This window comes from Centrocercus urophasianus, unplaced genomic scaffold (genome assembly GCF_019232065.1).
Source record: "Centrocercus urophasianus isolate 14NV4802_14NV808 unplaced genomic scaffold, USGS_Curo_1.0 seq_11, whole genome shotgun sequence".
In the NCBI taxonomy this organism is placed as follows: Eukaryota; Metazoa; Chordata; class Aves; order Galliformes; family Phasianidae; genus Centrocercus; species Centrocercus urophasianus.
In genome coordinates, this window is record NW_024884253.1 from 2,929,724 (window position 1) to 2,943,531 (window position 13,808).

The following is a 13,808-nucleotide window of genomic DNA, read 5'->3' on the forward strand; positions in this document are numbered from 1 at the left end:
TCTCTTCTCTTCTCTTCTCTTCTCTTCTCTTCTCTTCTCTTCTCTTCTCTTCATAAATCATAAAGATTTCCATTTGGTGCCTTTCCATTTATCCTCTGCTCTAGAGGCTGTACAAAAATGGTAATATAACAGTTAGGCTTTTTTTTTTTTTAAACTCAGAATATGAAGATATGCATTTTAACATAATATTTTGTTGCCTTACACTGTAGAGACCTGTATGTTCAAACCATGAGGCTGCACGTACCATTGTGCCCCTAATTCCTGCAATGTTCATCTTTCACCTGTGAGAAATGATTCACTGTTAAGTGTAGGACCTGACCACAGAATCAATCACAGAATCACAGAATGGCCAGGGTTGGAAGGGGCCTCAAGGATCATGAAGCTTCAACCCTTCCACTGCATGCAGGGCCACCAACCTCCCCATTTAATACCAGACCAGACTGCCCAGGGCCCCATCCAACCTGGCCTTGAACACCTCCAGAGATGGGGCATCCACAGCCTCTCTGGGCAGCCTGTTCCAGCACCTCACCACTCTCATAGTAAAGAACTTCCCCCTGACATCCAACCTAAATCTCCCCTCCATCAACTTAAAACCATTTCCCCTTGTCCTGCAGTTATCAACCCTTGCAAAGACTTGATTCCCCTCCTGTTTGTAGGCTCCCTTTAGGTACTGAAAGGCTGCAATGAGGTCACCCCGCAGCCTTCTTTTCTCCATGCTGAACAAGCCCAGCTCCCTCAGCCTGTCTTTGCAGGGGAGATGCTCCAGTCCCCTGATCATCTTTGCAGCTCTCCCCTGGATCCTCTTTAACAGCTCCCTGTCTTTCTTATACTGGGGGCCCCAGACTTGGACACAGTACTCCAGATGGGGCCTCACAAGAACAGAGTAGAGAGGGACAATCACCTCCCTGTCCCTGCTGGCCACCCCTCAACTGATGGAGCCCAGAACCTGATCCCTCGAGCTATTCCATGCTGTTGTCACTATTTTTGAAAATGAAAAATCCCACATGAAGAAAAAAATTGCAGCACTGGGTTTGCAGCATATTGTACCTCTAGTAAGATGGGCATTCTTGTATTACCTATAGCTACCTTATAAAATAGGTATCTACGACCTACTTTTCATTCAGCAGAGTACTGTGTAGACTCCCTGTGAATGTTGTTGAAGACTTTTTAATCTACACTTGATTCAGATGATTTTAAAAAGCACTTTTTCCTCTTACGATGAAGAATGTTACTGTGTATTTTATGAAATATTTAACGTCTTGCCATTTTCTCCTTTTTTTTTTCTAAGTCCCCCTACATTTCACTGTCACAGCTTGATGTAGTCCTGCAGTTCAGAGCTACCTGTCTCTTGTATGCCTGATCACTTCAGTTGTTTTAATGAATATTTACCATCCTGCAGAAAAGCCTGACTGCAGCTGTGCTCCAAAACACCGGAAAGAACTGGGTCTTTTTAAAGCTATTACTCCATCATTCAATAAAAGGAAAGACAATACATGGCAAACTATAATGAAGCTTCCTACCTTTTTGTTTATACCAATGCAGCACAGGTTTAATAACTGCTGTAAATTGAATGAGATAATGGTGTAGGCTAGACAAATGACATTAGTTTTCAACAGAATGCCTTACCTCGATATTATTTGTTCAATAATGACTTAAAAAGGGATAGCCTCATTTCCAGCTACCATGACTTCCGTGGAGACAGAGCTAGGAAGAAAAATATTTTACTTTCCTTAAAAGAAGTTAAGAATTAGAAGAAAACTTAGTCTTAGAAAACCGGGGTGCGAGTCACACCTCATAAAAGGTTACTTCTGTAAAGATTTGGACTAATTACTCAGGCTTTCCAGTAGTCAATTGAGAAAAATAGATACAGAGAGCAATTTATTGTTTTTTTGGTAGGTACAACTGATGAACTTCTGCAGTGCCTGTCTTTCTCAAAAGCAGTGAGTTTGAATGAGAAACTGGAATTAAGAGGGGTAAAAACAGAGCAGAGATCTCAGACTGCTGATGCTTTATGGTCCATACAGAAACAGTGACTATCATTGTACTTGTGTTCATGAATCTTTGCTTAAGTTTTTAGTCTGGACAACTACATAACCTGTCATCAGATACACATTTGAACACAGCTCCCCTCTCCCAGTTGAGAGTTTCAATCATCAGCTTTTATGAAACTTCCTCTACGTTTGACCAACAACTGCATTCTGTAATGTGAGCAAGATCTCCCAGCAAGTGTTTTATCAAAGTAAGTGTGCTGCTGAGGGCTTCTGTTCTCATAAGTTTTTTGCTGGTAAAAAAGGCATCAAGAAACCAGCACAAAAAAAAAATATCTCAACAGCACTTGAAACTAAGACTTTTCAGGAATTGGTAGAAAACATCAATTTGATGTATTATTTCAGGCTTGCCTTCATCTTATTTAAACCAATGGGAAAACTCCCAAACACTTCAGAGAGCATACTTCTTTTCCATGTGAAAAAGTATAACTATCAAAAGATTCAGCAGAAACAGAAGGATTAGGCTCTCTGTTCTAAAATTGCTCTGGCTTTACTCTGTCTCCTCTGTAAATCAGTCACACATCTCTTAGTAACTTTGTTGTTTGCAAAACTGGGAGAACTGGTACACTGATGCTTCCCAGAGAATCTGCAGGAGAGAAAGTTAAGTCATCATAAAGCTTTAAGTCAATATTTATTAGAGCAAGTAGATTTAGAAAGTTATCTAAAACAAGAGTATTTATTAAATGTGTGTTTATCAAAAGAATAGGACATACTATGTTTCATACAAAGTAGTTACCGGTACTGTCTTACCTAAGGACACAGCCCTGGAGAGGAGCTGAATGCTTTCAGGCCTGTCCACTCTGTAAATGAGTGAATTGGGGAACTCAAATACTGTCTCAGCTTTCCACAACGTCTTCTTCACATCTTCCTAATTTTGTTCAGAGGCTGGAGCACTCTGACATCTTTGGACAAAGGCTGAGACAAAGGAGAAACAATGAGTGTGTGGGTTCAAATGCTTGGATAAGTCATTTAGCGTAATTCCCTATCACCATATCATAAAAATGCATAAAGCCCCATTTTCTGTTTCCAGTATTACATCTCCCCTCCCTTCCCTTCATATTACACAGAAAACAGTCCTGTTTTTACTCATGTATTTCCTCCCATTTTTCTCTATCCCAGTCCTCAAGAGTATTCTATTTTTGCCTGCGTGTTACTGTGAACATCCTCCTTATTGAAAGCCTCCCAACATTCTGTCATCAGTAATTTTAATTAGCACTTTTCTACCTTTTCTGGCAGGAGCATCAATAGTGATCCTCAGACCAATAATTATAAAATAACTGAAATCGTTCTTCCTTCCTTCCTCTATTTCTGCAAGCGATCCAGCTTCAGTTGGAAGAGTATATTTGCTGTCTGGTCTAGCCTGCAAGTCTGCTGAGGAAGGAGCTCCCTGGAGCCTGACAGAGACATGTACAAACCTTCTGGGCTAAGGAAGTCAATGAGTCACCCATTTTATTTTTATTTTTAGTTTTTTTAGCAACTATTCTAATAGCCCAGTTCTTTTACATAAGGTAGACAGCAATGCTACACCCGTGATTACACCTGTGATAGAAGTGAGGATCTGGGATCTGCTCAAGCCAGGGCTGCCCAGGAGAAGGAGAAATGCAAAAATGGAACTGAAATGCCACTAAAGGCAGGAGCGGAGAAATAGGGACTTTTAAAATGACTGCTTCAGACTTCAAATGTTAAATACACTCAGTGACTGATAAGCATGAGAACAAGTAGTCATGTGTTAGTATTTTCTTAAAAGAGAATATACCCAGTCTTGAAATAAGAGAAAAGTCAAGACAACAAGTGCCACCATGGAAAAGAAGTGAGGCCAGAGACCCCAGAGCAAGCTTGTCTGAAGCTACTTTCACATTTCCCTGCAACTGGTATGCTTATTTGCAATCATAAAATCATTTAGATTGGAAAATACTTCAAGATCATCATGTCAACCATTAATTAATTAACACTACCAGGGAGGTTCAGGTTGGATATCAGCAAAAGGTTCCTCACCAAGAGTGTGGTCAGACACTGGAACAGCTCTCCAGGGAAGTGGTCACAGCACTGAGTTTGCTTGAGTTGAAGTAGCATATGGACAACACACTCAGACATAGGGTTTGATTTTTGGGTGGTCCTGTGCAGATTCAGGAGTTGGACTCAATGATCCATGTGGGTCCTTTCCAACTCAGGTTATTCTGTGATTATGTGATCCTTATGAGTCCATTCCAAATTGGGATATTCTACGATTCTAACAGTCCACCACTAAACCGTGTCCCTCAGTACCACATCTACATGTTTCTCGGACGCCTCCAGGGTTGGTGACTCCACCACTACCTGTTCCAATGCATTATCACTCTTTCTGAGAAGAATTTTTTCCTAATAGCTAACCTGAACCTCCCCTGGGGCAACTTAAGGCCATTACATATCATCGTTATCTTTTCTCAAGTGGCAAGTGATAGAACATACGGAAACTGTCTCACAAAGCTACCAGAAAGAGTGGCAATGCATTGGAACAGGTTGTGCTGGACTCACCAACACTGGAGGTGTTTTAGAAACGCACAGATGTGGCACAGAGTGCCACGGTTAGTGGGCATGGTGGTGACAGGTCAGTGGCTGGACTAGGTATCTTCGTGGTCTCTGCCAACCTTACTGACTGTATGATACCCCACTGGCTGCAACCTCCTTTCAGTGTAGAGAGCAATGAGGTCTCCAGTGTAAGCAACCCCAATTCCACCAGCTGCTCCTCGGATGTTTGGTTCCAGCCCCTGCAAAGCTTCTACTGCTATTCTCTTGCAGCGAGACACAGAGAAAACGAGCTCGAGCGTGGAGAGCTGCCTCTGAGACACAGAGAGGAGGACGAGGCGTTAAGCTTCACGAGCTCGCCCCTCTTTCCCTTGGCCCAAAGGGATCGCGCCTCAGGGAAAGGAGCGAGAACGGATCCTGTGACGGCGAACGGAACCGCGCCCGCTGACAGCACCACAGGCGGCGGCCGACGGCTCCGCCACCTGAGGCGCCTGCGCAGGCGGGGCGGGAGCTCCCACCTCCTCGGTGCGAGGGGCGGCAGCCTGACCCCCTCCCTCCTCCCCCGCAGCCATGTTAGTGCGGGGAGCGAGCGAAGGAGGGAGAGGGCAGCGCGCATCCCATGGTGCAGCGCGCCGGGAGGGCGGGGGAGCGGCCTGGAGTGGCCGGGGCAGGGAAGCTGGGAGGCAGGCAGAGAGGGAAGCGAGCAAGCAGGCAGCAAGCAAGCAGGCAAGCCAGCTTCCTCACTGCGCGCAGCCACCGAGAACGGGGCGAGCAGCGCTGCTGCGGGACCACCTCACGGCTTCACCCATCTCCGGGCCGCCGGGGCGGGACGGGGGCGGCTGCTCGCAGCGCGGTGAGTGCGTGAGGAGGGGGCGCCGAGGAGCGGAGCGAGGCGGCCCGACTTACATAACGGGGAGGGGGCGTCCCTGGGGGAGGTTGGGCTGGGGGAAGGGCGGGGCGGGCAGCGGTTTGCCTCCCGTCCCCCCACCGCCTCGGGGGTACGGCTGTGCGTGGGGAGGCTGTGCGCACACGGAGCCGCGCTGCGAGCGGAGGACTCCGGCTGAGGGTTGGGGGGGTTATGCGGAGAGCCGTGCTGGGAGGCCGCGGTTGAAAGGGAAAGCGGAGCTGCGGGCGTGCTGCATCCCGCCGGCCTCTCCGCCCTGCCGCCCGGCTCCGCGGCTCGGCCGGCTCGGTCCCACCGGATGTGGAGCGGAGCGGAGCGGAGCGGGACGGTCCGTCGAGTAAACAAAGGGGAAAGTGGAGGGGAGGGGGGGATCCCCGTCTGGTTCCCCCCTTCCTCCTCCCGGGAGGGCCGGGGGACGTGCGGCTGCGGTGAAGCGCTTGAGGCTTCTTTCTTAGGCACAATGCCGGTTTTCGCATCCATTCCCCTTCCAAACTTTCCTCCTTTTAGGAGCAGGGCGGGCAGTCTCTTTGATATATTTTCTTTTCTCTTCATTTTTTTTTTTCTAGCTGGAGGACTGTAGCTCACTGTAGTGCTTCATTGCGAGCCGGCTGGCGGTCGGGCTGATCGAAATGCTCTGAAGGCAGAGTTTACCCTGCAGGCCCCAGCAGCGCCGTTTGACTCGGCGGTGTCAGCCCGCAGCTCTGTGTTTGATGGCAGTAATAGCGGTGCTGTAGCGAAACGTGTCAAACAACAACAAAAAAAAGTTCGCTTGAAAGGAGAAGCGCTTGGGGATTGCTGCCGAAGTAAACGGGATTTAAACGTGTTAGCTTACAAGGGGTGTTGCTGTTCCCCCTTAAAGATTCAGGTTCTCTTGGTTTTTCATTATCTTTTTTTTGTATTGGAAAAGCCCCGCATTCTTCCCAGCTAATCTGTCGTTAGCATCTCTGATTTTATTAAACCTGACTTAGGTCAAGAGCATGGTTGGGTGGGGGCCAGAAAATTTAGTTACACAGCTATTCAGAACAGCTTGTTATCTTACTGATGTTGTCCATGTCCGAAATACCCCCGCTTCCTTTCTCCACCCATCTCCTTTCTGATTCCCTCTACAATTGGGCTGTTATCCACCATGTTTCTGTGTCAGAACACCTTTGCTCCTCTGGTGTGGTTTGCGGAGTGAGGGCCACAGTCTTCAGGTTTCTTGATATGAGATTTATAGCAGAAGTTCTGTGAAGTATGTATATTTGATAAGTTTAATGGGTGTGAAATCCTGGGGCTTTATTAAGAAGAACAAAAAAAAGAAAAGGGAGGAGGCATTTCTTTAGTTGTTGTGGAACATTTTCTCTCTGAGAAATACACTCTTGAGTAGCTTTTTTTTTTTTTTTTTTTTCAGTAGTCAGAAATTCATCTGTCCTCTATTCTGTTTCCTCTATCTGTCCTGTACTATTACATTTTAAATCCAGTATTTGCGGGTTGATGCTGAGCTGGGATTGATGCTTGTGTTGGTTGACCTTTTGTTTTTATAGAAAGGGTAAAATGTACATGTGCAAGGAAGATGGGATGATACTTATTTGTCAGCAGCTCGAAGCTTTATTCAGCCTTAGGTATTAATAAAAGTGCGAAGCGTGTGCGGTTGACATAGCAATCAACTGGTAGTGCTGGCATTGGAGAGCTTCATCCAGAAACGAATATTCTTAGAATAGCACTCTGCTATCTTGAGGGTGTGATTTGCTGAAAGAGCTCTAAAAAAAAAAAAAAAAAAAGTTGTAATTTCTAAAGATCTGATGTGGTGATGCAACTTCGCTTCAAAGTGATTGCACGTTGTTGAAAGGACTTTGTTAAATATAATGGTTTACCACATTATGACTAATACTTGAAAGGGGGAAACGTTGGTTTTGTAAATTCCACCAAACTAGTGTGTATTTGGGGGGGGATTAGGAGAATAGAGAAGCACCGGTTCTTTTTGAAGATGAAGTACTGAACCAAGTAGGTCTGATGGTTTAGCAGATTAATTTCTATTTGTAATTGACTATTCTTATTTTTTTGTTCAGTGTTGATCAGTGTTTTCTCCCACTCATTCACTGCGGTGCACAGTAATCACAGACTCACCAAGATTGGAAAAGACCTCCAAGATCATTCAGTACAGCCATCTCCCTGTCGCCAGTGTTTCCCACTGGTAATAATAACGTCCTCATTCCGGACAGCTGTCAGTGAAAATGCAGTTGTGTGACTCTTACCTCTGTCAGATGTGGTTCCCAGATGCTGTTTTTCCTCTCATGCAAGTGTAGTTGTAACATTCCAGGTATCACTGCTGAGTACTTTGGACATAGCGACTTAATTTCCTGAAAAGGTTGTGGTTATAGGGCAGTATTTAAATCTGCAATGAACAAGTTCTCACCGTATCGTTGCCCTCTTGTATGGAGTGGCAGCAGAAGTTATTTCAGTCTCATGATTTGTGTATGGTTGACATTTAGGAAGTTGTGATGTCCCATGTGCTACACCACAGTCTTAATACAGATATTTAGATGGTGGTTGATGGGTGATCAGGAGGACCTACTGAGGAATGTAGTTAATTAGGATCTCAACCTCTGGTTTTGTACTGTGGATTTAATTTTTTTTTTCCCCTTTTCCTTGTAAGTTTGTGTTCTTTCTACCATGAAAGTTTCCTAAGTTAGTTTACTCTCTGTTCAGCATTTAGTGTTCCTGACTGGGAAGTGTCTTGCTACCAGGCTGTCTTTTGAGTGATTTGCCTCAAAGAGAGTGGTTCTATATTTAAAAAATAAGTTGAGTAGCTTGATTTGACTTTCTTCACGTGAATGAAAGCAGGCCTGAGAGAAACCGTTTTAATTACTCTGTGGGTTGTGCTGCAGGGTGTTTGAACTGCAGATGCTTGCGAGGTGTGTTCTGAAAGCTCTGTCATGTGTTGTGTCTCTCCAACCAACAGCACGGGGAACCTTATTGTGGAAGAAACGTTCTCAGAGCTTTGCCAGAGGTGGGATGAGACTTGAAACCTGGTGCTCTTTGGCTCTGCCAGCACTTGAAGTGTACAGGTGCACATCACTGATTTTGAGAGCATTTTGTATATCAGGAGGAAACCGGAGAACAGTTTCCGGAATCTGGCTTGCAAAGTTTGGTAGCAATTTCCATCAAGTAAAAATTGGAATGGAAGAGGTAAATAACGAAAGATGAAGGGCCGCAGGCTTTGTTGGAGAACATTTTTTCTCTTAGATCAACCTTTAATGTGAGTCCTTCCAAATTGCAGTCAGATGTGCAGCAGTCCACAGCTGAACTGCTAAAAATTGTCCTGTATTGGATTCCCTTTGTTCCCTATGACTTTAAGGTTTGTTTCCCCTCTAATGCTATTCATTGTTTTACCTGCTCTTCTGTTCCTTTTTTTGTGCGTGGTACAGAAAGGGCGTGTGCCAGAAGCTCAAACACTGTTATGTAGATTCCTGCTTACTGAAGTATTGCTTCTTTATTTTTGCCGGGAAGGGGAACTGAGTAACTCCAACTCCGTTCTGTTTTGCTGCAGGGTTCCAGCTTCATACGGTCAGTTTAGAGCTTAATCCTTAAGATGAATCTTGGCTCTTTCCCTCGTTGGAACTGTAATTCAACTCATTTCAAGACCCTGGTCTAATTTCCTTCCTGCTAATCACAGGCACGTAAGCAAACGGTGTGCATCGGTTGTCCTGGAGACAGTGGTAGATCACAGACTCTTCACTGCTGTCGCTCTGGGTGTGCTGATGAAACAGTAAACTTAAAGACATTTGGACAGTGTATACGTGAGCACCTTCAAAGTGAGACCCTTCTCATTGCTGTCACCGATGCATGGTCTGAGTGATAAAGCCAAAGCTGTTGGATACAGTAAGAAAGAGGTCAGAGGGCTCTACCGACTGCTTGCTGCTTCCTGCTGCCGCTTGGGTTTCTTTTCATTGTTTGCCTTCACATGAAAATGTGCAATTCCTGCTTTTGTTTTAATTTGTTTTGGGGGAGGGGAGAGGGAGCACACCATTCCAAGCTATTAAATGTCTTTGGAAGGCAGATATGGTTTTTCTTTCAGTCTTGTTAAAGTTCCTGAGAAGGATTAGAAACGGCAGATGTTTGTTATTTTTCTTTTCCTTTTCTTTTTTGACTATAGGAAGGAGGAGCTCCTGCTCTTTCCTGTTTCCTTGCTTCTAGGATAGCAAATAATTGGATTGCTAGGAAGTAGCAGAAGGCTAATTTAGCAGAAGCTCAAAAATGTGCTAACTTGATATGTTTCTTACATTTGAGTGCACCTCTTTATCCAGGGGCCCAGCATTTTCCCAGACATTTTCTTAGTGCTGCAAAGTGCTTTCTGATGTAAGCAGTAGGAGTCATCTGCATTTAGTCCTTATTTCTTAAAGATGCTTCAGTAAATAGGTTCAGGATCAGTGCTAACAAAAGAAGGAAGCACTGATGGTGCTAATAACAGACTTGTTACACATCCCAGTGATTGAGTTATGCCCAGCAGTGGGGGTTGTTGCCGTCAATGCCAGTTTCAAGCCATGGGTTTTATGATTGGTGTGAATGCTGAGACAAGAGTGTTCACAATGCCCTGTGGCACTGGGAGCCTGAAATTCTGTAAGCAACATTAGAAGGTAACTTCTTACTGGTTTTAAGAGTACTTTGCAAATTACTCTTTTTGCGAAATGCAGAGTTCAAGAATATAATCTGCTGCCACTCATATTTTTTACAAATATATGTTCTTGATGTCATTCTTTTGACTGAGTGGTTGTAATCTTTCTGTCTTTCGTGGTTTTCTTCAGAATACTGCCTACTGTTTCTCTAGCAAAGATTGGTGCATGAAGGAGAAAAATTCAGTTAGTGTTAAGTGAAGTACAGTTCCTTTTCTCTTTCTGTCCAACTAACCAGGCTGTTTCCCACTTTTATTCTGTTTCTCGATGCTTTTCTTTAGGCAGAAATTCCTGTTGCTTGGGGCTGAGTGCTCTTGTGATTCGTTCACTGCTTTATTTTCCCTTGGATTTTAGCTGTCTCCTTCATCCTGTTTCCTGTTCTTCCTTGGTGCTCTTCTTAGTGGAAGCTGTTTCAAGGTGAGGATATTTCTTCATAACAGATCTGACAACCTGGGCAGTAGCATACAGGAGAAACATATGCCACAGGTACCTTCAGAGTTGCTTGAACTTACTACTGATAAAGAGTTAACTGTAATACTTTCATTTTGTCTGAGTCCTTATCTCCCTTTCTTCACACCTCCCCCAGTGATTCCAGAACTGACTGAGAGATTGTTGTATTTCTGTTGTGAGTTCCAGTACTGCAGCTTTTGCTAACTGCTGGTGCAAAGAGATAGCAAACACTGATACAACCACGGCACTGGAAGTCAGGAGGCAAGAATTATACATAAGCCACAGAAAAGGTAGAAATAATTTTTTTCTATCTGATGCTGGTTAAGCTGATTTCATTGCTTTGCTCAGACTTTGCCTACCAGCGAATAAATGCTTGGTAGTTCTGAAGAGCTCGCTGTAAGAGGAGCGGGGAAGAGCAGAAACCATGATGTTGGGTAAAAGCTGTTCATTTAAGGTGCTGCTTGGAAGGAGCCTTGACGTGGCTATCTCAATTAATTCATGTTTGTGAGTAAACCTTACACAGTGCTTGGCTTAGAACTGCGCTTGCATTTACTGAGTAAGATGCACTCACATTTAACTCAGCTAGTAGGAACAAAAGCAGCTTGATAATACGTGTATGGGGAAAAAAAATCTGCAGGTCAGAGGGTTTTAATTTCTCATTTCTGTATTTGTAGAGTATGTATTATACAAGACAGTTCTAAAAAGTGATGAAATGAAACAGTAGTTTTCTGTCACCATTCTTCATCTGGGAAACTTTTGCACACTGCTGACATGTGAGTTTCTGTTGCTGGCAGTGAAGTTTTTGCAGATGTTACAAACCAATTTCTTTTCTTCTGTTAACAGCACAGTTACGGGAGTGCTGTTGATAGATGCAGAAGCAACTTTGAATTTTATCAGTTCTCATTTTCTATTTCAGGCTGAAGCCCTTTATGTCAGAAGTTTCTAGATCCTGGATGGTTTATTAACTATCTTATTTTAGTTTCCAAAAATCAGAAAGCTGTTTTTCTGCAATTTTTTGGTGCTTCTCGTCTCTGCAGTCCCTCTTCCTGCTCAGTTTAGTGCATTTTCAATGTTGGTTGCTCAAACATGCACTTCAAAGATGCTTTTCAAAGTCTACAAAAGCTGAGTAAGTTTGGATGTGCGTGGTGCTGGTTGCTTATGGCTCAGTGTGTGGTTAACCTTGTGATGTTGCAAAGAAATCTATCTCTTATGTGGTGTATTGGGGATAAATACTTGGAAACATTACAGTTGGAAAATACTGCTGAGACCATCAAGTCCAGCCATCAACCCATCACCACCTTGCTGAGTACTGCTAGATTCAACTAGAATGCTGCACTCATTTGTGGCACCATCCATCCAGAAAAGGTTTTTCTCTCTTGGGATGCTTTCAAGAATGATCAGATACCTGAAGTGTACGATGCGTGAGAACTGAACAAGTTACAGTGCTGATGTTTTATCTCCTTATATCTTATTCGTATGTGTTGGGCTACTTATGAGAAGGGAGAAGATAAGGGCTTGGGAGGGCCAAAACGAGATTGCTTACTTAAATAGGAGGGCTTGAAGTATTGAGTTACTTCTAATGTGAAGAGTAATTGAGTGTTGAAATAGGTTGCGAGTGGTTCTCATCACTGTCAGTCTTTAAGAACCAGTTAGTTATCTGTCAGAAGGGAGATGCTGTCTGTCCTGTTTCAGGAGTGCCAGATTCCTTGAATGGCCTTGTGAGTTGTATCTACTGAATTTGGGGATGTTAATAGGTAAAGGACGTGGCTTTTCAGCTTTACACTGATAGTGTGGCTCACAGTCACTCCTGCAGCTCTGAGCTCCTCTGAGCAAATCCTGGTACTTTGCAGTTCTGGTGTAAATCTGTTGCAGGCAAAGCATCTTGTGTTTGGTTTGTGGCATGTTGCTTCAGTGACATCTAAAAAGCTCAGGAAGATCCTTGCCATAAGTGAAATTGTCATGCTCTTTTATGTTTTAGATTACCTGCACATGACTGGAAAAACCGAGCTAAAAAGTGCTTAATGATACTGCAACAACTAGTTCCATTGGCATTTGGTTGTACCTTTATAAATTTCACTACAGAATATGTGCCAGGCCACTAAACTGCATGAGCAAGTCAGTAAAATAGCCTTAGGCAACAATACTTCTTGGTATAATGAGTGTATTTCATTGCATATTGATAAAATGAGAGTCTTTATTTCAGAAGAGTAGCCTGGAACTTCTGTGAATTTGTGTTGCACTCTTAGTGCCTAGCTTGTGTTTGGATGTTGCCAGTAGGCTTCCTCTTAATTGTAACTTACATGAGTCTGTTTTAAAGCAAGTCAAAGTATTTCTCAGCATTTTGTAATGGAAGGAGTAAGTAACTGTTGAGATTAGGAAACAGAATTAAGAATTAAGTAGTGAAAAGGTGTATGGAGACAAATCATGGCGTGGTCTGCATGCCTGTGTACTCAGCACAGCCTCTGCTGGAAACTGGTATTATGGCACGTCCTTCCTTTCAGATGTTCCTTCTGAAAATAAACTGATGGATTGAATAGCATTTAAACCTTGAGTTAAAAGTTCTGTGCAAAAGTTGCTTGAATTAGATGACTCTTCATCAGCATGGTAATCGAATGTTGATTTCAGTTTTATGTATTGCAGAATCATGGAATGGCCTGAGTTGAAAAGGACCACAGTGACCATCTGGTTTCAGCCCGCTGCTATGTGCAGGGTCACCAACCACCAGACCAGGCTGCCCAGAGCCACATCCAGCCTGGCCTTGAATGCCTCCAGGGATGGGGCATCCACAGCCTCCTTGGGCAACCAGTGTGTCACCACCCTCTGACTGGAAAAACTTCCTCCTGGAGCCTTCTTTTTCTCCAAACTAAACAAGCCCAGTTCCCTCCACCTTTCTTCATAATGTAGTCTTTTGTAGTCTACTTCTGCTTAGCGATCTGTTTGTATGTTGTATGGTTTGGAGGAAAAAAGATAATCCCTTCCAAGGAGTTCAGTCATGCCTTTTTTTAGTGCTGACATACATAAATTGTGCTGAATATATGAAATGGACAGTAGTATATCAAGAAAAAACAGTTTCCAGAGGCAAATAATATTCCTTCCATCTTGTATATACATTTTTTGGTGTAGGTTTAGGATTGATGTTGGTAGGAGAAATGGAGGAGGGAGCACATGGCATTGGTTTCTGTTGTGGGAACGTTCTGACTCTTAATGCTTTGTGAATATTCAATTGAGTTAATTGCTCATATTTCTCTT

At 43.7% G+C, this 13,808-nt stretch overlaps 1 protein-coding gene across 2 annotated transcripts in view; it reads left to right on the top strand.

Moving 5' to 3' along the window:
* The first annotated feature begins 5,247 nt into the window (after positions 1 to 5,247).
* Positions 5,248 to 13,808, top strand: part of PTK2 (protein tyrosine kinase 2) — a 195,935-nt gene continuing 187,374 nt past the window's right edge. For both annotated transcript variants that reach the window (XM_042809085.1, XM_042809084.1), the window contains exon 1: positions 5,248 to 5,406. The gene's annotated coding sequence lies outside the window, so the exon portion shown is untranslated. The remainder of the gene's footprint in view (positions 5,407 to 13,808) is intronic.